General features: G+C 42.7%; 1 protein-coding gene across 5 annotated transcripts in view; it reads right to left on the bottom strand.

The window, feature by feature from the left end:
• Positions 1-24372, bottom strand: part of Arid5b (AT-rich interaction domain 5B) — a 183997-nt gene that overhangs the window by 114952 nt on the left and 44673 nt on the right. The window contains exon 2 of one of the 5 annotated variants that reach the window (XM_039098747.2): positions 17285-22885. The gene's annotated coding sequence lies outside the window, so the exon portion shown is untranslated. 5 annotated transcript variants of the gene reach the window in all.

The following is a 24372-nucleotide window of genomic DNA, read 5'->3' as shown; positions in this document are numbered from 1 at the left end:
GATTTAGCCACTCACTGTGCCTGCTAGGGCTCCTGGATAAAAAGGGTTAGGACCCTTGTAGCTAATGGCCCTGGAGCTGAAAGAGCACATTAGGATGGGCAGGGTCCCAGTCTAGAGGAGGGGCCCTGTGGAGAGAGAAAAGTCCAGAAGAAAGCCCGGGATGAGATGACAGAGAGAAGGAAGTTCTCAGGTGGGAATCTGACCTTTGTCTGTGTGTGAAGTGTGGTGTGAAACCATTCTTCCACTTGGTTTTCTGTTGATGCTTTTAAAATTCACTACAATCCACATTGTCTACCATTCTTGATAGAATTGTGGGATTATAATAAGTAAATAATAGGAATTCCATGGTAGAATTATAATAGAAAGAAAGAAAGAAAGATAGATAGATAGATAGATAGATAGATAGATAGATAGAAATTATATGATGTCTAATGGCCTTCTTTTCCCATTTGAATGTTACTTGGTGCCAAAGGCTGTTTCCCCTCTCAGAGGAGAGGTCTTGAATGTAGGAAGCCCAGTGGCTGGACTGTTGGTCTAATGCAGATATTCAAGGCAGCCCTTCCTGGGTCAGGCCCCACCCATGCTGGCTGTAGAACTCATGGCTACCATCTTGGTTAGGCACACTGTAGGCACAATATAGGTACAATGTAGGCCTACTATAGACACACTGTAGGCACACTATGGCACACAGTAGGCACACTATAGGCACACTGTAGTCATACTATAGGCACACAGTAGGCACACTATAGGCACACTGTAAGTACACTGTGGGCATACTATAGGCACACGGTAGGCACACTATAGGCACACTGTAGGCACACCGTAGGCATACTATAGGCACACTGTAGGCATGCTGTAGGCATACTATATGCATACTGTAAGCACAATGTAGGTATAATGCAGGCATACTGTAGGCACACTCTAGATACACTAGGCACACTGTAAACTATAGGCACACTGTAGGTATTCTGTAGGCACACTGTAGGCAAACTATAGGCCCACTTTCACACCTAGCACTTCTGGGAAGTTTCTAGGCCATACACATGACTGGATTTGAACCACTCCAAATGAAAATGCTTCATGCTGCATCAAGATTCCTTCAAACGGTGTGGATCCACTGGGCACATATGCACCTAAATCTCCTGCTATTCACCAAAGGAACATTCTGAGGCTGGTTTGGCAGGGACTTCCTTCCAGCCAGATGGGGAGGGGTGTCATTACTGCCAGCCTGATACACTGTTTCAACATGATCTTCGCTTATCACTGCTTACCAACCCGCTTCTAGACAACATGTATACTATAAAGCTATCCCTCTGTTTCTCCCCCAAGTGTGGTTCTCCAAACAATAACTTTTGGTATTTTGACATAGTATTTCCTTAAGGAGAATAGAAACTCTCACCAGTTTGTTCCCCAGACTTACAGAATACCCTCTTTACTTTCCTAGCCTGTAATTAAAGACAGGTGTTTTGACTTCCCTGGCTGCCACCCCATAATACCCGCTAGCTGTGTGTGGCTATTTAGATTAAATTAGTTCAAACAAAGGAGATCTAAGCATTCAACTCCTGAGTTGTAGTAGCCTTCACACCTCGGGATTTTGACAGCAACGTATAAGATTATCAAACAGGAGAGACCAGCATAGGAAAACCATGGGTCAAGGAAGTTCTATGGGCAAATGCCACACGAACATCCCATAAAGCTATGGCTGCGTTCCTTTTGCCACTGGGTCCCTGGAGCCTCCACTTGAAATGTAGTGAATGCTCCGATAAATGCCTAAGAGCTGCAAATTTTCCTCTCTAAATATGGGAATAAAATGGGATCCTCCAAAAAAAAAAATTGTTGAGTTAAACAAGGAATAAAAAATACAGAAAAGGGAGGGGGGCTATATTGGACAAAGTGTTTCCATTTAACAAAACAAAAACAACCTATAAACTACTTTTAGCATAAAAGTTATTTCTGGGACCTCTGGCTGTGAAAGTGAGTGATTGTTTCTCAGAGTACACCCCTCCCACCGCCTCCAGTGCCCTCCCCCCCCCCATACCCTGTGAGCCATTCACAGTATCAGATAGGCAGTGAGCAAAGCCCATGTTGTGACCACACAGTAGCCTTGGGAATGCAAGGAGGGCAGTCAGTCAGCAGAGCACTTTATATCCATGAAATCCTCCCACATTTTGGTGAATCTCAAAACAATGTTTCAAACATCAATCTTCCACCTATTTTACTGATGGGGGAAAGAGGACCAAAGACACAGACTTGTCCAGGATGGTTGGGCAGGAGCATTAGCGGAACAGATGCCTGGCCTAAGGATGTCTAGTGTGGATGCCTGCTGTCTTCCATCTCATGGCAGACTCTCTTACTGGACCCCGAGCTCCCACATTCACTCAGCATCCTCTACTCAGCTTTCCCAAGTTCTGGCACTGCAGACACACACTGCTCTATCTGTCTGTCTGAGAGATACCTGGGACTGAACTCAGTCCTCATACTTAGTAAGCACTTTACCCACTACGCTACGGTGAGCCCCACCATGGCTACTCTTACCTTTCTGTATCATCTATTTCTGTCTGCCTATCTATCTATCTATCTATCTATCTATCTATCTATCTATCTATCATCTATTTACATATACATATGTATATTCATATATACCTATCTCTCTATCTTCTATTTTTGATCTATCTTTGGTTTTCTATTTATCTATCATGTATGTATTTATCCTCAATCATGTGTCTGTCTGTCTATCTATCTATCTATCTATCTATCTATCTATCTATTATCAATCATCTATGTATCTATTATCTACCATCCATCTATCCACATATCTATGTATCTATGTATCTATCTATCTATCTATCTATCTATCTATCTATCTATCTATCTATGTATCTATTATCAATCATCTATGTATCTCTCCATTATCTACCATCACTCTATCCATGTATCTATGTATCCATGTATCTATGTATCTATGTATTCATGTATCTATCTATGTATCTATCTATGTATCTATGTATCTATGTATCTATCTATCTATGTATCTATCTATCTATCCATCTATCATCTATTTACATATACATATGTATATTCATATTTACCTGTCTTCTATTTTTGATCTATCTTTGGTTTTCTATTTATCTATTATGTATGTATTTATCCTCAATCATGTGTCTGTCTGTCTATCTATCTATCTATCTATCTATCTATCTCTGTATCTATTATCAATCATCTATGTATCTATTATCTACCATCCATCTATCCACGTATCTATGTATCTATGTATCTATGTATGTATGTATGTATGTATGTATGTATGTATCTATCTATCTATCTATCTATCTATCTATCTATCTATCTATTCTCTAGTACCCCATTACTTGTCCCTCCACCAATGCCATCCAGCACTGAAATGCCTCAAAAAGGCCCAATCGCTCTTCTGGTGCTGTGGAAAGCCACTATCCGCTTTCCTCCTTGATAATAACTCTCGGCTCTGCAGCTCTGAAGGGCTAATCTTTGGTAACCATGGGCTCCAGAAACATGACTAATTTATCACCCACGAAACCATTTGTTCATGGGGTCCTCCATCTCAAACAGTGGTTGCGAAGCCAGAGCGTGGCACACTGTGCTCTGGGCTGCACAGCTGCCTTGCGTTTTGAATTCTTTATTTATAGAACTAGTCAAATTAATAACTCAAAGACGTTGTTTCAGGCAAAGTAATGGACATACAATAAAACCATTCATTTCCTAAAAGGTCACTCCAGGAGATGCATACATTGTTTAAAAGTCTACCAACAATGCTATTATTGCCTGGAAAACTGAAAATGTATAATAAGCACGTATCTGCCCTAGAGACCCCAGGCTCACTGAAAGTACAATCAGAAAGCAATCAATCACACCCTGAAATTACTTCATTCTCCAAACTGTTTACACTTTTTAAGTTACAAATCTACTTTCTGCTATTTCAACTCACGATTTACAGCGGCAGATTTCGACCTCTTGGCAAACAGCCAAGCGCTCTTCGTAATGATCTGAGCAGATCAGTGCTCTATACTGGAGGGACACGCATGTAAATTTCCAGTGTGTCTGCAAGTAATCAACCCTGCTGAGTACAAATGAGAACCGTCTCGGATTTATTTTAGGAGAAATATCTTAGAGCTGTACTTTTTTATCCAGGCCAAAAAAAAAAAAAAAAAAAAAAAAAGCCTTTAAGAGGAACTCTGAGATTACTCAAATTATTGTAAATAAATGGTTATGTGAACAATATGGGGTAAAAAAAAAAAAACCCAGAAATACAAACGTTATTCCAAAGTGGATACTTCAGCATTCCTGTCCCACATTCTCTTGTGGTGGGGGGAGGGAGAAAGGGAACTGCCACAGCCCCCCCCCCATCTTCCCTTCCCCCACCTTCCACCCTTTAAGATGCTGTTATCGACCAAAAATATCCAGAACGTAATGGAAGATCCCGGGGGGATGGTCTTTAAAATTAAATATGACCTTTTATTGTTCCGTAGCAAATAATCACTTTATGTTATTTGTACAAACAATGTTGTACATTCGTTTTCTTGGGGAAATAATTACTCTACTCTATCATATCCTGCTCGTCATCAGAACCTCCCTCTCTGCTGTCACCAAACATGTGCGTTAGAGTCAGGAGACTAAATTTAGCCAGAGTTTACGTTCTTACATGTTAAGGAAGAGAGCCGGGTAACCATATTCACATGTGCGGTTGCCTCGAAGGGAGATGCTCCAAACGGCCTCCCCGTATAAATGTGGAGAAAGCCGGCTTGCAGTGATCGATATTTTAGTTAGGGCAGCATTACATGACTAAACTCAATTTTATAATTGGATAAGGCCAGATACAATAAACTGGCCGCGTGCTTGCTACAGAAGCATCCCCATTCTCCAAGCTATCCATTATCATAAATCAGGCTAATTATTTGAAATACTGTCACGAACTGGAAAAGAAAAGAAATTAAAATAAACTAGCTGCCCGAATATCTCATCTGATTTTCAAAAGACAAGCCTAAGCTGTTTATGAGCCTAAAAATCCAGTCCCACAGTGGCTGCTAACTCATACTTCTATTTTCCACCTCCACCTCCCAGTCCTCCCCACTCTCCCTCCTCCCTCAACATTATCCTCGACGTCGTTGTCATTATCGTCTTCTTCTTCATCATCTATACATCACCATCGTTATGTTTGATTTTTGAGTCAGGGTCTTTTCGCATAGTTCAGGTTGGACCGGAACTCACTGTGTTGCCGAGGTTAGCCTGGAATTTGTGATCCTTCTGCCTCAGCCTCACAAGCACTGGGATTACAAGGGTGTGTCTATAAATTATAATTTTTGGACTAAATTGTACGTACAGAAAGTCAGTAGTAAAGTTTAAAAGTCTCCTGTGCCCTGTATTTCGTTCTGATATATGGAGTGTGTGTGTGTGTAAGTGAATTTCATCTAACTGTAGCTTAAAAAAAAAGACAATTTTTTTTTAGGACCCTGAAGCAACACAAGCGTCCTCATTTTATTGAAACTCCACCTTATCCTCACATGAAGTGCTGTGCTAAAAAGCAGAAGGAATGTTTTCAGTTCTGAGTATTTCGTAAGGAATAGCCCGGAGCCTCTGATGTCGTGGTGGTGACATCATCGGGATAAACAACCATTGGCTGAAACAGTGATTAACCCTTCCGCTTGAGTCCCAACCTATCACGCTGGGTCAATTCTGCTTCTGTCCACCAGGCGTGCTCAGAGACAACACAGGAGCCTTCCCTCCACACACCCAAAACCTGGAGCTAGACCATTCTAAAGGGCGGGGCATCACTCTAAAAGGGGGCGGGGCTTCTGGCAGGAAGAGAAGGGACTTAACTGGGAACTGCATGGAAAGGCAGGGCTATCTTTTCTCAGGGTCAGACTTCTGGAGTCATCGTTCTAGGACCTGGTACCCTCAGGTTCACTCCACGCAGCACACACGATGGCCCAACTTCTCGGTCACTCTGCTTCTTTTGAAACTCGAAGACCAACTTGTTTATGTTTCACTGGCTTTAGGGATGGTTTCAGGACACACAGTATCTACCGAAAATGATGTGTGTATTTAACCATCCCTTAGCGGAGGCCTCAGAATTCTACTTTGACCTTTGAACTTACGAGTCCCCCGTTGTAGGCATTTTTCATTGAGGACATACAATGATATGTGCGACAGGCATCTCTGAAATTTACACAGCTTAAAAGCTGGGGGTGGGGGTGGGGAAAAATCAAATCTACAGGAATCGTTAACTAAATTACGTCATAGTGAAGACAGTTGAGCCAGAAATTCGAAGATGCTGCTCACGGAAGTATCGGTGTCAGCTGCGCACAGACGTGTGCTGTAGCGTGTGGGAAGATGATATATAAGTAGGGAGATAATAGAAGAAAATCTCACACACAGGCAGACACACCTGAACCCCCAGATGTAAGTATCAATGTCAGAAGACACCCGGGAGTTCAACTCTCTTTTTTTCTCCACCACAGTATTTCTTTTAACACATTAAGTGGTCGTTAGTGTTATTATGACGAAATAGGCGTAATTAAAGCAAATTAAGAAAAAAAACCTGGACAAAAAAAGAAGGAAAATATCCCTCCCGCAGATTCCCTAATATTTCACTGTTCAAATATTTAGTCACATGGTTTTGAGTAAGAGGGCCAACTTTTATGGATTGTAGCTGATTAAATCCCACACACAACATGCCTTGTCAGGGAGTTACAAGCCAGTGAATCTATTCAGCTCTATTCAGCTCGTAACAATAATGACAATACTGTGCCAACTTAAAGGGGAAAATAATGATTTAGATTTATGGGTTGCTGGTATCTTTTTTTTTTTTTAACAAAACCTTTTAAGCATCTTGTATTATCACTGGCAAAATAACATCCCATTTCTACCAACGCAGTACCTTATAGGAGGTTCACATTTTATATCATACAGTTTTAATTGGTGTTGCCACAAGCATAATTGTGTGTGTGTGTGTGTGTGTGTGTGTGTTAGGTGTATCATATAGAATACCTTCAATACACATTTTTCTCAAACTGTAGATTGAAATACTTTCCTTCAAATTACCCACATCGACTGAATTATTAGAATAGGCACAAGCACACCAACTCTCTCAGTACAGTTCAAGGTTCAAGGGCAGCTACAGAGTTTCAGCAAAATCAAACATTCACTACTTTTGGATGCCAGTTCAAAGGGGGAAAGAGTTGTAGATGAGATACGACCTGGGTATGGGATCTATTTCTCTGCAATATCAGGGGTGCAGGAGAGAGGAAGGGGAGGATGGGACAGAGGATAAGGGGAAGAAGGAGGGGGAGGAGGGGGAGGAGGAAGGAGAGGAGGAAGAAGATGAGGGGAAGAAGGAAGGGGAGGAAGAGAGAGGAGAGGGAGCAGGAGGAAGAGGAAGATGAGGGGGAGGGGAAGAAGGAAGAGGAGGAAAAGGAGGAGGAAAAAGAAGATAAGAAGGGGGAGGAGGAGGAGGAAGAAGGAGGGGGAGAAGGAGGAAGAGGAGGGGAGGAGAAGGAGCTTGAATTTTCTTTCTTTCCAAGCTAGGTCCAGAATTTGCTATTGAATTACAAGACAGAATGTCAAGATGCAATAAAGTTGAACTGAACAAGGGAAGAGAAAACATGGTCTTTTTCCCTTACAAAAGAAGCTCAGAGCTTTTTGCCCATTAAAGTACGCCGAATACGGTTCTCTCCTACATTCCAGCCAAAAGGCAGGACGCCAAACACACTTAACAGATAAATCACTGTCCCTGGGTCTCTGCTTACGCTCCCCCCACTCCTCTCTTACTTCTTTCTTTTGTTTTACACACACACACACACACACACACACACACACACACACACACACACTTTAAAAGTCCTGTGTGCCCTCCCCGTCCCCCACGGACCCATAAAACAAAGGAAACAATTAGTTTTGTTGAAGAAAGTGTTCCTCCTCCTCCTATTGTTCAGAGCCACATCTACATCACTCCTCCGGCCTCCCTGAGATTAGCATACCCTATCTGGGGTCATGCCATTGTCCCCCACACTACCTATAAATTATTACAGCCTGCTTATCGCGGAACTCCTTGTAAACCGGGAGGAAATTTGTAAACACAACTGAGTCACAGGTCTCGGTTTTCTTTTTTTCTTTTGTATCCTTTTCAAGCTGGAAGACCTGGAGGTATCCCGGTCCAACATACAAAAATCGTACCGCTTCTATGACCCTCTGTGGCTCTTGCCAACGGTTTCCATTTAATTAAACTGACAGCAAAACAGAGCCCTGGCTAATGGGATCCAGACCATTTTTTCCTTCAGTGTAAATTTTCAGGCATGAAATTACATCTGAAGCAGACACAATGATCCTTCTATAGACATGCATTTAATCTGTAGGAACAATTCCTTTGCCCACATTACAGGGTGTTTTACACTGCGCAGAACTCCACTCTGAGTGGGATTCTCCAACATTATCCCATCTGAATTCACCTGAACATTCCTCCACAGTCCTGGCTCCGTCTCATGTACATTATGCTCAACAACAACAACAACAATCCCAGTGCCAGTCAGTTACAAAGGAAGTGAGTCCAGGTTCTTTTCACATCCTCATTCTCATAGATAATTTAAGGATGAGCTTTTTCATCGATTATTGACTCTAGATAAAAGCTATTGGCACGTGAGATCTCGAGTATTTCAATATGGAATCAGGGAAGAATGTGTTGATTAAATACATCTTACACACATGATCATCTGAACATACACAATGAGCTGACTAACTATTTTGGTCTGTGTGGATATTAGTCATTTTTTTTCTGGTGGGGACAAGTCACCATATGTTTCTTTCTCACGCTTTAAAAGTAATGTTTAAAAAAACGTCCCTTTTGGAATTATCAGTTATAACGATGGAATCTTTGGCGGTCTACCACAGAAATCACAACCTATGGGGAGTCAATAAAATCTCACTGAACCACAGAGCAATTTATAAACAAAATTAAGGTATTTAGTAAACAGAGAAGAGGAAAAGGTTCAGTTTTTCAGAGGAAAAAAATATAGAAAAGTAGTGATTCTTAAGTGAAAAATCTGTTGGCTCAAGATGTAGATTTGGGCCTGGAAAGAGAGTTCAGCAGATAAAACATGTTAGGCCTGCAACCTCGAAGACTCTAGAAACTTTGTAAAACGTCAGCTCCTATGGTGCACATCTATAATTCCAGCACTCCCACTTGGAGACAGGAGGTGAAGACTTGGAAAACTTTCTGTTGAGCAGCTTGGAGTGCACAGCGGGCAAAGGAAATGAGAGCGATATTTCTAACAAGGTGGAAGGTGGGAACTGGGTCCCAAAATTGTCCCCTGGCCTCCACACACATCTCCTACCTCTGTGAGTGCTCACAAATGCCTACGCACATCATTCGCACAACACACACACCACACACACACACACACACACACACACACACACACACACACACACACATTTCCAGGTTGGTTCAGACATGGAGCATTGGGTCCAACCTCTCCATTACCACAACATAGCGTCAGCGACAAAGCCTTATCCTGTCTAGAGTTAGCACACCTGGTGTCTGAAATCCTAAACAATTTGAAAATGCCCAACCCAAGGGACAAGAAAGGATGGTTAGTAACCTGGTGGCCCACCTCCTCATCACCTCCCTAAAATTGCAAGGACTTTTGGTACAGCTGACCCAGCTGTCAATAATAGACCTGCTTATTTCAGCAAAAGAAAACACTGTTGTAGATATTTCTTATTCCAAACATATACATACATACATATGAACGTACATACATTCATATTACATATTATATAAAATAGTTCTTTCTCCACATGACCACTGTCCCATTTGACCATCCCACAAAAATGGCAGCCCTTAGAGTTTGTGAATCACAAACAACTTCACGGAAACAGGAATCAAAGAAACTGCTAAGATGTAAGCAGGTTAGGAGTTGCAGAAAATCGCTTCTCGGCCTTTTGGCTAAGATCAAGTGTAGGAGTTGCAGAAAAGCCTGTCTTCCAATAAGAGTAACAATGTCATTGTTGTCTTGGAAAACACAGAGCAGAAGAACACTTTGTGTTTAAGGGGGCAGCACTGTTGCAGGGCGGCAAAGGAACCATCTTCAGGAAAACCGTCACTATCTCTTGGAAAATGAAACATTTCATTTATAGAGCAGTAGACAGTTGGGACAAGATTAGAAATCATTTCAAGTCTCCCAGGCAATCCACATGTAGTCTTTCTTGTGAGGACAGAAGATCTCCCGTTTTACAGAAAATGCTAAATAAACAATTCTACGGGCAGAAACTCAAAGGCGATTTATTATTGTTCTTTTTTCCTTTGGTTAAAACTCAAGGAACCTCGGGTCTATAAATAGAAACTTCTCTCTATCTTTGGGATGTTGAAGGCAGTTTCCATTAGGTTCAGAGCAAAGAGGCAGGAAATGACCGCTCCTTCTCCTTTAAGGAGGAATATCCCAACTCATACAATGCCTACAAGACGGATACCTTCAAAACACAGCCCATGGGAAGAGCCGACCTGTCCGGGTTTTGAAAACTCAAGGGCATTCATTGTACCATATGTGGACTGCCTTTCTGCTTCAGACACGGGCAGCTTAATAACACTTAACTCTTTTCAGTTTGATTAACAAGAGAACACAAGCTTCAGTTCTACAGCACCTTGGAAGCAGGGGGTCTCAGAAGGGTCTAAGCCTTTTAGAAAACACGTCAGTTCTGCCTGTATTGCTACGGGGTACGAGCGAGCAATAATTAGTTAACTTTAGACCCCAAAACATTGAGTGCTTTCCGGGAAAAAGGACAGCAGGACAACAGGACTACATGATTTCATCGAGGTCTGTGTTTCCAACAGGATGTTTGAAGCTCATAGTAGGACTACAAACCCCGTGAGGAGATCTGTATCTGGGACCTTTTTTTCTAAGCAATGAGATAGAATGAAAAATAATGTCAGGGTTCCCCACTTATAGTGGAGGTAAGTATTCTTTAGTGAAACTACTTGCTGTTTGTGTGTTTGTGTGCACGCATACATACGTGTGTTTGGGGCGTGGCTATGTCTCCTTGCCATGGTAAATTTATTTTTGTTGTGAAACATTAGGTAAATTTATAAAGATACTTAAAAGTCTTGTTTTCTTCTAAAAATAAAAAATCTTTTAAAATTACTTGTGTATGTTTCTGGGTGTGTGCGCACATGGATGCAGATGCCCACAGAGTTGGGAAGAGGGAGGTAGATTCCCTGGAGCCGTAATAAGAAACGAATTGTCTGACACCGGAACTGGAACTTGGGTCTTCTACAAGAGCAGCGCATGCTCTGTTCGCTCAGCCGTGTCTCCAGTGCTATGCGCCATACCTAGCTGAACTCAAGGTGCCGTCTCACACCGTGTGTTCCTTTTTGGTCAGATACAGAGCATTGAGGTGGTGTAGCAAGTAAGGTAGAGGCACGAGTCACCAACGCCAATGGATTTATTCAGACTTGCTCTGAGTTGTGCACACCGCATAATACAAAGACTTTTTGACTGGTAAGAAAAGCTTCCTCTAGGGGCTGGAGAGATGGCTCAGGGGTTAAGAGCACTGACTGCTCTTCCAGAGGTTCTGAGTTCAATTCCCAGCAACCACGTGGTGGCTCCCAACCGCCTGTTATAGGATCTGATGCCCTCTTCTGGTGTGTCTGAAGACAGCTACAGTGTGCTCATATACATTAAATAAGTAGTATTTTTAAAAAGAAAAATTTCCTTTAAAATATTTGGGAAAATAAACCTTAGGAAGAAATGCAAATAGAAATGGAATACTGTGAAATAGACAGCAGCCAACTGTGTGGGGTAGTTGCTGTGTGTTAATCAACTTGATTGAGTAAAGACTAGGAGAGTTTTCATACTTGCAAATGTCACGGTTGGCAGATAGAATCTAAACCCATGTGGTCAAAGACAAAAAGCTCTTAAAAGGCTGAAGAATGGCCCGAAGCTAATAGAACTAAATCTAATAAAAGAAAATGCAGTTTTCACTTTGTTTTTGTGAAAGCCGATGTCTCTAGCTCACTATAATTCATATAAGAGCCAACAGAGTGTACTGCTACTGAGAAACTATGAGACATGGCTGGCAAATGGACACAAGACAAAATAGCTTTTGCCACGCCACGAGGGTCAGATGGCGTTTTGACAGTGAGCATTGAGCTGAATCACCTGAGTGGAAGGGGAGTGTACAGAGGAAGAGACATAGCTGAGAACAGCAGGGAGCTTAACCTAGACATTAGAGGGTTCTAAAAAGATCTCAAGAACTGACAGCAACAAGTGTTAGAGAGAGGTCGCTGTTTTACTGAATTTGATCTATTATGACTGGTGAGGCAGCTCAGTTCATAGAGTGCATGTCTAGCATGCATGAATCCCTGGGTTCAATCCCCACCACAGCATAGACAGGCTTAATGATGTACAACTATAAATTCCAGCATTCACAAGATAGAGGCACAATTAAGAAATAAAAATAAATAAATAAATAAATAAATAAATAAATAAATAAATAAATAATAAAGGTCATCCTCCACTACATAGTGAGGTTGAAGCTACCTAGGTTACATAAAATACTGTCTCAAAGAACAATCAATAAATAAAATCAATATGAAAATAATAAAATTCAGAGCATGTGAAAAAAAAAACCTATAGTTGTGTAAATGTAGGGAAGGCATCCCTGGGAGAGCAATTAAGGATACTTGTGCTGGGTATAGAATGGAACCAGCTTGAATTTTGCGGTTCTTTATAGTTTTAAGGGTATGGGAATGTTACACAGGGAACTTGGGAACTCCAGGAAGAATTATGGCTCTGAGAAGGAAAGTCCAGGCCTGGCTTTTTTTTTTTTTTTTTTTTTTTTTTGGTTCTTTTTTTCGGAGCTGGGGACCGAACCCAGGGCCTTGCGCTTCCTAGGCAAGCGCTCTACCACTGAGCTAAATCCCCAACCCCCAGGCCTGGCTTTTTAAAATAGATTTTACAGGACTGGAAATATGGCTTAGCACTTAGAGAGCTTGCTGTCCAAGTCTGGGGGTTGATGTTTGGATCTCTAGTAAATGCCTGGTGGGCGTGGCCCAGTTGCAATTCTACCCCTTGCAGACAGAGATGGGGGATTCTAAGAGCAACCTGGCTCATGACTCTAGGTTTATAGGCCAGTTCTTGGTTTCACTGAGAGACCTGCATTGAGAAATAAGATGCAAAAGGATGATTCTGAACATCAACTTTGGGCTTCCAGGTGCATGTGCACTTGTACCCACTACACATTTATCCATACACAGGAAGAGTATGCGTACACCACCACCACCACCATCATCACCACCACCACCATCATCACCACCACCACCATCATCACCACCACCACCATCATCACCACCACCACCATCATCACCATCACCATCACCACCATCATCACCATCACCACCACCACCATCATCACCACCACCATCACCACCACCATCATCATCACTACCACCACCACCACCACCACCACCATCATCACCACCACCACCATCATCATCACCACCATCATCATCACTACCACCACCACCACCACCACCACCACCATCATCACCACCACCACCACCATCACCACCACCAAGTATGGGAAAACACATAGTTTGTAACACTATCATTGTCTTTTTTTGTTGTAATATGAAATCACTGTATGTCTTAAGTAGCTTTGTTGTTTCCTGTTCCCCCAAAGCTGTTCTGAAGACGATAATACATCTCTACAGTCAGGAACACCCCTGTATCAGGAAAAAGAACAGGCTGGGATCGAACGTTTGACAGTGCTAGTCTCTGGGCTTGGGGACCATGAATGACTTTTACTCCTTTCCCTGTCTCCACTTCCTGCGATACAAATTGATGATATTCACGATAGGGAAAACATTTCGTAAAGACAATTTAGAACGAGATTAGATTTTCATCTGAAAATGTTCCGCTGGTGAAAATGGAAGTGGTCTCTGAATGAAGATATCGCAGTGTTTAGCAGAGAACACGCATAACTCCAGTTCAGTGGGAGCATTTGTTTTGGTGGGCCATGAAAAACAAACCCCTGGCTGACCTCTCTGAGATGACGGCCCCAAATCTAATTTTTACATAGATGACAAAGAAAAAAAAGAAAGAAAAGGAAAAGAAAAAAAGAAGCCCGAATGACTCTGCTTCTTCAAACACAGCTATATGTTGACAAGTTTTTGACCGGTGATCTGCTGATATTCATTTCTTCACACACAAAAAAAGTTAATCTGCAAGGACCCACTTCTCACCATCCAATTTTTCTTCATGCACTCCTAAAACGATCAAAATGCTGCCTTTGTTTGTTTTGTAAGTTAATGAATGTAAGCTATAAACCTAGGGTCCTTGAGTACTCCAAACAGCCAATTTGGTTGTGTATATGAAAACAAGTCTTTTTCTTGCTCCTCTTCCTCCTCCTATTCTTCCTCCTCCTTTTCCTCCTTCCTTCCATCTTCCTCTAACCTTTCCTGCCTCTTCTCCCCGACCCCTTCCCAAATTGACCTATATGCATAGAAGCCATTTACTTCACAGAGACACACATCTAGACTGTCTTTCAGTGAAGGACTGAACGAACCTGAGAGTGATTGAACCTGTATTAATTTTCAGGATGGTTGAGATAGGAGCTTGGGGTTCCTGATGTGTCATTATTATACCTCATGCTGTGGGTCCATGAATTGGATTTTTTAAAGTCTCCTCTGATTTCTTTTGTATAACACTAAAATCCATATAAATTGGAAAAGCAATCTTTCTTCCTCCTCTTCTCCCTCTCTTCCCCACCCTTCTCCCTTACCCTCTCCCCCTCTGTGAAACAGGACTATTTCCTATTATCTTTGAAGAAGAATGTTCAAAGGACATATGGACTTGAAATGTGTAACTGTCGTTATACAGTATCTTTCAGTAAAGGCTGGGCAAGGGTCATAAAACTATTTTTTAAAAAACCCTGCCCCTTTGGACTGTAACAGCTAACTATTATCCAGCTATCCATTTGTAATGTTTACCTTTCAATTTGTGACTTTCATGGTTTTCTTCGTGAGGACTAACCATTAGTAGCCCCCCCCCAAAACTAACAAAGGTGCATTCCTTGCCTGCCACCAAATGATTTCTGACCCCCAAACGTCTCTGGTGGAGAGGCGAAGTGGACATAGAATTATGTTTCTATTATCGTTGGGTATTAGAAGTGGTATGAATTCTTTGGCTCCCAAAACTTTCATTTTTTAACTGGATTTACATAGGATGATCTAGAAGAGACTCCAAGCTCACACGTGACTTATGTGCATTCGAATCGAATTTAGGAAAATCCTAAATTTTAAATACGGTAGACAATTCAGAAATACCTCACTAAATGCATGCGTCTTAAATATTCTCTGCAGCTGTCCCTACTACACCACACACACACACACACACACACACACACACACACACACACACACACACCAAAAAAAAAAACCCTAAAGCATAATTGATTTCCAAATTAATATTCTTCTTCATTTTCAAAGGGGGAAAGCTTGTTTATAGTTAAACAGGGTTGTGTAAACAAGGTATTTGGCTGGGAGACATTTTCAGGGCTGAGTACTCCAGAGCGGGGTGAAGCTATTTAAAGAATGGAGTACTGGATTCCATAGGCCAGATGCTCGTATAAACGTGAAACTCTGCTCCCACCGCAGATGAAACTATTTTTAGTCAGTGCACATGAAGAGCATCATTCGCTTAAGCATTATGGGGTGGGATTCCAGTTAAACTACATACAGATTCTAGATGGACATGACCTCCTGCGCTCACTCAGGGAGACCAGGCTTGCAGCGAGGACTGTCCTCCTCCTGTCCCACACTGGTAGGACCTCATGGAGTGGAAATGGCAAAGGCTTCAGTGCATCTGAGTAAATCACCATTGCCTCATCTCCTCCAGGCCGGCCTCGCTGTGTGCTCTCTAGAGAGATGAGGTCCAGCCACTGAAGGGCTAGTTCCTGGCACACACCACCGCTCCCCAGGTGACAAAATGCCCACCTGTGACCCCCATGGGTGTGCTGATTATTCTATAGCCTTCGTGGCCTCCCATGCTTCCTCCACCATGCTGGTTACTCTGCAAACTGGAATCTACTTTGAACCCAGATTCCAAAACCAGGAAGGAAGCAAATCTGAAAGTGACGGGAGAGGCACACAAGTCTGCAAACTCGAACGACCCTGGAGTAGACTCTCGAAGGGTTTCTGGCACCAGTCACGAGAATCCTGGCATATACATTCCTTTACCTGACCACTACGAATGCCACCAAAGCTGTTGCTAGCTGCACAGGTCATAGGTCATTTTGTTTCCAGTTTTGTGTGCGTGTTACATATTCCCATATAGTAATTGTGTGCAGAAGAGGCTTAAGGAGGTTTGACATCTCCCGAGATTCCCAGGGAGTGAGGTCAAGGCACAGGAAGCAGTAGTGAAAACAAAACAACGCTTAGCTTGTATGTCTTTCTGGGGGGACATTCTGGAGAATTCACAGGCATCACGAGGAATTACTTTACTCCTTATTTGGATAAGAGATGGTCTACCAGGCTGACCTATAGGCAGTGACTCTAGGCCAGAGCACACCTGCATGTCTGGATCTTTACCTGAGGCAAGGCTATGACATCCTAGATTTTGGCCACAGTCTTGAAGTTGCCACCTCAGTGACAGGCCACTCATGCCGTGAGGCTCACGTCAAGTTTAGTAGGCCAGTGCGGGCTGTTGCTCCCTTGTTTAACCTCTCTGTAACAGACCACGGTGGATCAAGTAGAGATACTAAAGAACTCAAGAGAATGTGTAGCATTTAACTTTTTTAGATGTGGATACAGAATCAAACCAGCTAATCTGAGGATGAGGCCTGAAGCTCTGCCATGGGGTCTTTTCTCCCTGGCAGAGAACTCATTGGGAACTCTAAGAATGAAGATAGAGACAGGAAGGGATGATTTCCATCGTGCCTACTTTCTCTTTCGTGAGGTAAAGATGTGCTGTACAAGCAGGGAGCCTCATCCAAACCCTCTCCTTGGTGCTAATGAAAACAGGGTGCACCATTTTTCTTTTTGTTTTTTAACTTTTAGCAAAAATGCAGTCATCGGCTAACCCCTCCTGAAAACACCAGAAACAAGGCTAATGTTACAAACGTGCATGCATCGCTCATGGTTCTGCGAACATTAGAAGCTACACTAGCTTCTCCCTTGGTCTCTTACGGCGTCACCAGATCCCCCAACTCCGCCCCATGCATTTGTGGACAGCCTTGTAAGTTACAATTATTAACCACTCACTCTAAGATCATATGTAAGTCTTGGCGATGAGACATGAGTCACTCCGGTTCAATGGATTTAACATCTCGATCACAGGTAGGAAAAATTATATTCCAGTACATTCTTCTAATGACTCCTTTAACGTTAGACTGTCTTGGTCTTGCGTTTGTTTTGAGTCCATGGTGGTTTACTTGGCTGGCATGCAGCTTGCTTTCACCGGAGAGCAGGATGGCATACAGTCGATTTGAAGACTTGACTTCAGAACCAGGCCAGAGTCCAAATGCCTACATCGACATCTACATCTATTTCTCGAGCCGCACATCACGCTCAGACTCCCAAGGGTCTCAACTGAGTCCTAAAGCTTCCTAAAGCATGTGTACTTAAATAACTAGTGACAACAGCAGGACCTTGAGGCTACACAGCGGACCTTGTGCTTTTATCAATTATGCAACAAGAGCATTATGCAATGTGAGCCTCACGTGTGTGTGTGTGTGTGTGTGTGTGTGTGTGTGTGCACTGCTAAAATACCCTTGTGTCTAAATCTGTGTTTATTTCCTTTTCCTTAGATTAAGACCCACGCTTAGGCAAGTAAGTTGTTCTAATTCAGCCAATTTGGGGAATTCAAGGTCAGCAAGTGACCCTTGGCTAGCAAAATTGTATAGAAACAAGTTATAGCCAGGAATAGTGCTCTCGAGGACAGAGTCATGCAGTAGCTGTAATTAACTCTATGTAAGCTGTAAGGGAGGAAGGATTTATGTCAGCTCACAGTTTCTGTGGCTTCGGTCCATGATACCCTGACCCTATGTTTATGGGTAGAGTGTCACTACAGTGGGACCATGTAGCTGGAGAGGGTCTTCATTTTTTGGTGTTTGGAATGTAGAGGACAAGGAAGGAAACAGGAGTGAGGTATAGCCTTCAAAGACTTGGCCTGGCAACTTGAGATTTCCTCCCACTAGTTTCTGGCTACTAAAGTTTACAGAATGTTCCAAAATAGCTTACCAGTCGGCAACTCAGTGTTCTACGTTTGAGGCTGTGTGGAAACACTTCACATTCAAACCACAACAGGTAACCACAATGATTAGCCTTTACTCACCCCAAGATGTAAACAGTCTAGAGTTTGAGATTCTTCTATTTCCTAGTCCCACTCAGGAACTAGGGATGAACAGAGCCATAAAATGCAGGTATTAAGAAGGTAAGATTCCTATTTCACTGTTTCTACAGCATTGCATCTAGCCTTCTGCTCCTTAAGATATAGGACAACTGATCCACAAAGGATTAGGTGTAAGCTTGAATGTTGCTTGTTTTTTAACCTTCCCACCTTGGGAGCAGTTATGCCTCTGAGCTAATAGATCGGTATGAGAGAGAATCACGGAATACAGAATGTGTAACTTGCTGCTGACAGGCTTGCATGTGGCCTTCCTTGCAATCAACAATCTAGGTTAGGCTTTTGTGCATGAGGAAAGCCTCAGAGAGGCAGGGTGGGAGTGGGAGGGAGAGAAGTATACACCTGTTGTAGCCTAGAGTCCTGATTTGCATATGAAATGTTGCCCCCTGGGCTTCAAGTGTTTGAACAGGTGCTTCGCAGTGTTTGGCACTGTTTAAAAAATTATAGAAGCTTTAAGGGGCAGAGTCTTGCTGGAGGAAGGACATCTTTGGGAGTGGGCTTTGGAATTTTACAGCCTTACCTCACTTCCTGTTCTGGCTGTCTACTTCCTGTGTGGGGATGAAATGTGACCTCTCTGTTTCCTGCTTACCATTTTGACCTCACACTCTTGCTGTCACACCTTCCCCCACATCGATGAACTCTATATCTGGTTGGAACTAAGGCCAAATAAACTCTTTGCTCCCGAAATTTGTGTTTTGGTTCAAATATTCTATCGTACCAACAGAGATGTAATTAGGACAGGTCAATCTTATGTGGTACAGGGATACACATGTCTATTTATCCTTATTGCTAATTGCGGAAAATTATCTGGATCTTTCTATTAACAGCAGTAATGTCAAGTTTCCCATTTAATATCACGATTTAAGTAAAAATAAGCAAGTTACATGAAGGGAATTAATAGTAAAATCACCAGTCATTAGTATCACAAAAGATAGGGAGGTTGGTTTAAAAATGGTGGGATTCTAGGATTTCCTAACCTAAGACCTCAGTCTCTGATAACACTTGTTATATACTTTACCAAACCCTCTGCCGAACCTGACAGTCCACGCTCGCTCACACCTACACACCTGCACCCACTCACACCCACTCAGGCACTCTCTCACACATTCACACACACACACACAGGCTCATATATTCTCTCTCTCTCTCTCTCTCTCTCTCTCTCACTAACACACACACTCACACACACCACACACACACTCATATACTCTCTCATACACACACTCACTCACACACACTCATATATACTCTCTCATACACACACACACTCTCACACACACATATGTACTCTCTCATACACACATATACACACACTCATATATACTTTGTCATACACACACACACACATACTCGCTCACTCACACGTATATTTTGAAATTTATTTTAAAGAGATGAAGGTGGGGCAGGGTCGATGTTCATTTCTTTCCTTGACAGTATTTTAATTACGTCATTGGCAGATTGACCCTGATGTGAGGAAAGAAGTAAAGAAAAGGTTTCTCATCACGAGCTTTAAAATCATGCTCACAGGAAACGAGCCAAGTTTCGAGGAAAAACTATATGCAGATCTCCCTACGTAAAAGACAAAACCTCACTGTTTTATAAATATTTAGAGTATTTATTGAATGGGTCAAGTACTAAATGCATTTCCACCAGAAGAGGAAAGATCACTTCAAAGGAACATGTAAGTGAGCTTATAAAACCCAATATATCAAAAATTAAGCCCTAAAAAATAGATGTCCACAGCCAAAGGTACTCTGCTAAAAGGTGTTTTCAAAGGCTTGCCACGATAGTAAGACTCCTTCAGACATTCTAAAATGAGCTGAGGAGACAACATGGCCACTGTACGTTTATCATGGGACAGTGGAACAATGTTAACTACAGCCCGTTCCTGCTGACAGTGTCCACCTCTGGAAATAAAGAAGAAATGAGGTGGGAAAGCACACTTTGCCTTTCACCTACACATCTTGCCCTAGGGTTTGTTCTTAAGTGAATGGTGGCTTTGTACTTTTAGAGGAAGTCAATCCAACGGTCTTTGTCAAATATATGAGCACTGATCAACCTTCTTTCAGGGTTCCTTAACTCCTCAAAGTGCCCGAGTCACTTTCGGAAGGAGACATTCACGAGGGCTGGCTGACTCTACTGGCTGTACTGTGCCATGGGATTTGCATGGGACGCTGGGAAATATTTTTTTTTTTGCCGGAGTAGTTTTTTGAAGTAGCTGATTTACAATAACTTTTGTAGAACAGAATCATTGCAGGTACTTTCCAGAGGCAAGGGAAAGATACCATCGACTTCCCATGAAAACACATATTACACTTTCTATTTGGAGCTCTAGACCCGAGTCTGGGAAAGGACCACATCCCTATGAAAATCTATGTGTCAGTTCTTAGGGAAGAACCCTGGGCTTGGGTTCTATTCCAGAAGCACATGCAGACACTCGATTTATAGACTAAGTTATATTTTCCCAATATACATATTATATACAATACATTGGAATATTGACTAATACACGTATATGCATATACACATTATTACGTTGTGATAGGGGGCCGGCATGTGACTATGGAGATTAGAGGTCAAGTTTGAGGAGCCAATTTTCTTTTTTACCCTTGATTGGTACCCAAGTATCAAACTCTCGTCTCCAGGCGTCCTTCACCGGCTATGCCATCTTGCCTGCTCGGTACGGAATAAGGATGTCGGTCATTTGCTTCATTCTGACATTAGTGTATTATAGACTCCGACCCGTTCCTACTGTCACTCTCAGGACAGTGGTGGGATAGGAATCTTATTCATCCAGAAAGTTCTGCCGGAGGTGAATTCCATGCCCTTTATGAACTTCACCACTAGAACTGCCTTGTCTTATATGAGCTGGCTTGATTAACCACATTGTCTCTATCTGTGACCACGAACGGTGTAACTAGGCAGAGAGTTGACATCTCGTGAAAAAAGTCCTATTGTTTGTGATTTAAAATTGCCAGCCCTCTTTTCGGCTTGTGGGCTATACTCTAAGAATACAATATGAAAATATTCCTGCGATAAGCCAGGGACACCCAATGAGAAGATGAAAGGCTCGGTGCCTTGAGGTGGAACGGATGGCCGTTTGTTGCCAGAACTCACTCACATCAGCATGAGAAATCTCATAGTTTTGCAACAATTCAAAACCCCCAAAATCCAAATGAATAAATCACAAATGAGCCTTAAGCTAAATTATTATCATTTCCGCATCTCAGCAGACGCTCGTAGTCTGAGCCGTTCAAGGAGAAGCGAAGAGCATGCGTCGTCTCCGCCAGCTCTTGATAGGAAACATCCCGTAGTTCTTCTCAACCTTGTTTTTATTTATTTATTCCAAAGAGCAGGGTGAACTCGGAGCCTCGGGTATGCCCCTCAAGCCCTTTACCACTTAGCTCCACCCCCAGCTCGCCGTGATGTATTTTTCAGAACCCAGAGAGGTCACGCTGAACAGGAAATACAGCATTTCCATCTGGGGAAAAAAACGAGTCAGATCCAAGTCCACACCCCTTCAATAAAATCCACGTCAGAAGTGACCATGACACCTTCTACTGATGGCGATATCCTGACAGCAGAAAGGACCCACAGGATGGAAGGACCACTTATTAAACTATCAGGATCCTGCTCTGAGCAGGGATACCTTTCCTTATGGGTGTAGCCTGTTTTAGACTCTTCTTTCCCCGTCACAGTCACAGTCTGACTACAGGCCGCCTTACAACTGTACCTGTGTGCCGTACTCTACCGTGAGACTCTTCTCCCCAGAAAAGAGAGTGACACCTGAGCCTCATAAAAAGTTGGTTCTGCTTCAAAATAAAAAGCCTGGGTGGCCAACCGCCACGCCTGTCCAAACTCTCTCGCCCAGTCACATAACTTTGAAGCGTTTCCCTAAGGTCATCAAAAGTGGAACAGGTCAAAATAGCTGGGATAATACATTTAGTAAAGTCAATTTATGAAGCTATTTCAACGTGTGCCTGATGTAAAATTATTAGTGGGATGTATGTTTTAGGCCGTGTTTTTGGAAGCCGAGTCTTGGAAACTGGAGTATCTGAGTTTCTCGTTGCTGACATATTTAATCTGTACGCTAAAGGTTGAACAGTGATATGTGGTCTCCTATAACAACAACCACAACCACAGCAACAACAACAACAACAACAGGCTGCTCTAGCTTTTAATTTAAGATTAGAGGAAGCCAGGTCAGGCAGCACACGTTGTTCAACACCTGGAAGACAGAAGTGGGAGGCTCAGGAGATCAAGGTCATCTTCGATGGGTGGTGAGTTCAAGGGCAGCCCGGAAGATGAAAGACTATTTGTTTTCTCAGGAAAACAAATACATTTGGTGTAAATTAAATAATTCACTGGGATGCTGTAGTTTTTCTGGAACCTTCTTTTCACATTCACAGCCGTGTTCCACAGGGGTCTTGGAATGGAGGTTCCTGTTCCACTCTTGGCTGCAAAGTGACGCAGGAAAACAAGTTTCTACTTCTGACCAACGAACGCACACCACACACACAGCAGAGGCAGCGTCTGCCATCCATGACCAACTCGCTGCTTCCAGAAGGAACCAAAGTAGACAAGGGGGAAAAAGTTTTTAATTCTTGTTCATTCTACAGGCTTGCTTTGTGTGTGTGCGCGTGTGTGTGTGCGTGCGTGCGTGTGTGTGCACATGCTTTGGGGGAAATGTGTAAAAGTACAGGAAAACAGACAGACGAATTTTTTTTCTTTCAGTTTCCTGGAACTGTTTCACCAGGTAGCCCTGGATAGCCCTGACTCAAGCTCTTCCTCAGGGCACTAATTTGCATCTAACCCTCCTCCACCTGCCCATTACGTAGAAACTAAAGCAGATGCAATTTAAGTGGGACAGAGGCAACTCCTCAGGCAAAAGCCACCAGGAAGTACTGAGGGATGGGGCAGAGGTGGAATTTGTCCCCACAGGTAAAAGAGCACAATTAAAAAAAAAAAAAAAAAAGCTGAATTCTTTTCAGACATTTGAAACACCAACCTGGGTATATTTGATCCGTTCTGTGTGAGTTTGTTATGGGAATAGAAATAGCAGGATGATGCTAGCCGGTGGACACCGTGGCTTATCTGTGCACTCGAATTTTAATTTACAAAAGGTAACAATTTCTTTTAAAGTAATGGAGCGAAGTTAAAATTGGCCTCTTTTGTAAAACCGTGAATTTCCACTCATTGGAAAATAATAAAATGTGAACCAGTAGGGATTTCTGTGGAGGACACAGAAGTCGCTGTAGGCATTAGAAATAAGTCCTAATTAGCCTCTTATAAGCAGAAAAGCTGTGGTTCTTTTCAATCCGGAGACTTTATGTCGCTCTAATACTCATCATTATCCTAAACGCATGGCTGAAACATTATTAATCCTAGCATCCAATTCCACTTCTTCCAAGAAAATTCTAGAACCTTACTCTCCACGGCCTTGAAGACATGGACGCAAAAACACAGCACTTAATTAATGAGTGAGGCATGGAAATGGCGCCAACCTACTGCACACGAGTTTCTTGAGCAAGCTTTTCACTGCTCAGCCCTTCTGGTCTTTCGCCATCTTGCCTTGAGCATAGAATCCCATGTGGCAAGGGTGGTCCCCCCCCCCCCCGACGAGGTGACCACAAAGAAAGTCTCTTCTGAAGAATTCTGCCTACGCCACACAGAACGGCGGCTAAGTAAGACACCCCTCTGTTGTTCGACGCCCTCAAATTTTTGAGACGCCTGCCACCACAACCCCATACGGGTTATTTTAACCCGCATGGAGAATTCTTGCTCATTCCCTCCGATTTAAATAGCACCCCCAAACCGGGGCCAAGTTAGCATGATGATATCCATTCTTTTGGAATCATTAGACACCTCATGGATGCGAGATTTCCGCCTGGGACTGTGTCTAACTGCTGCTAGCCCACAAGCTTATCCACACAGTCACCCTACA

Source organism: Rattus norvegicus, chromosome 20, assembly GCF_036323735.1.
Source record: "Rattus norvegicus strain BN/NHsdMcwi chromosome 20, GRCr8, whole genome shotgun sequence".
NCBI classification, from domain to species: Eukaryota; Metazoa; Chordata; class Mammalia; order Rodentia; family Muridae; genus Rattus; species Rattus norvegicus.
Note: the sequence above shows the minus strand (reverse complement) of the source record. Positions and strands in the feature narration are given on the sequence as shown.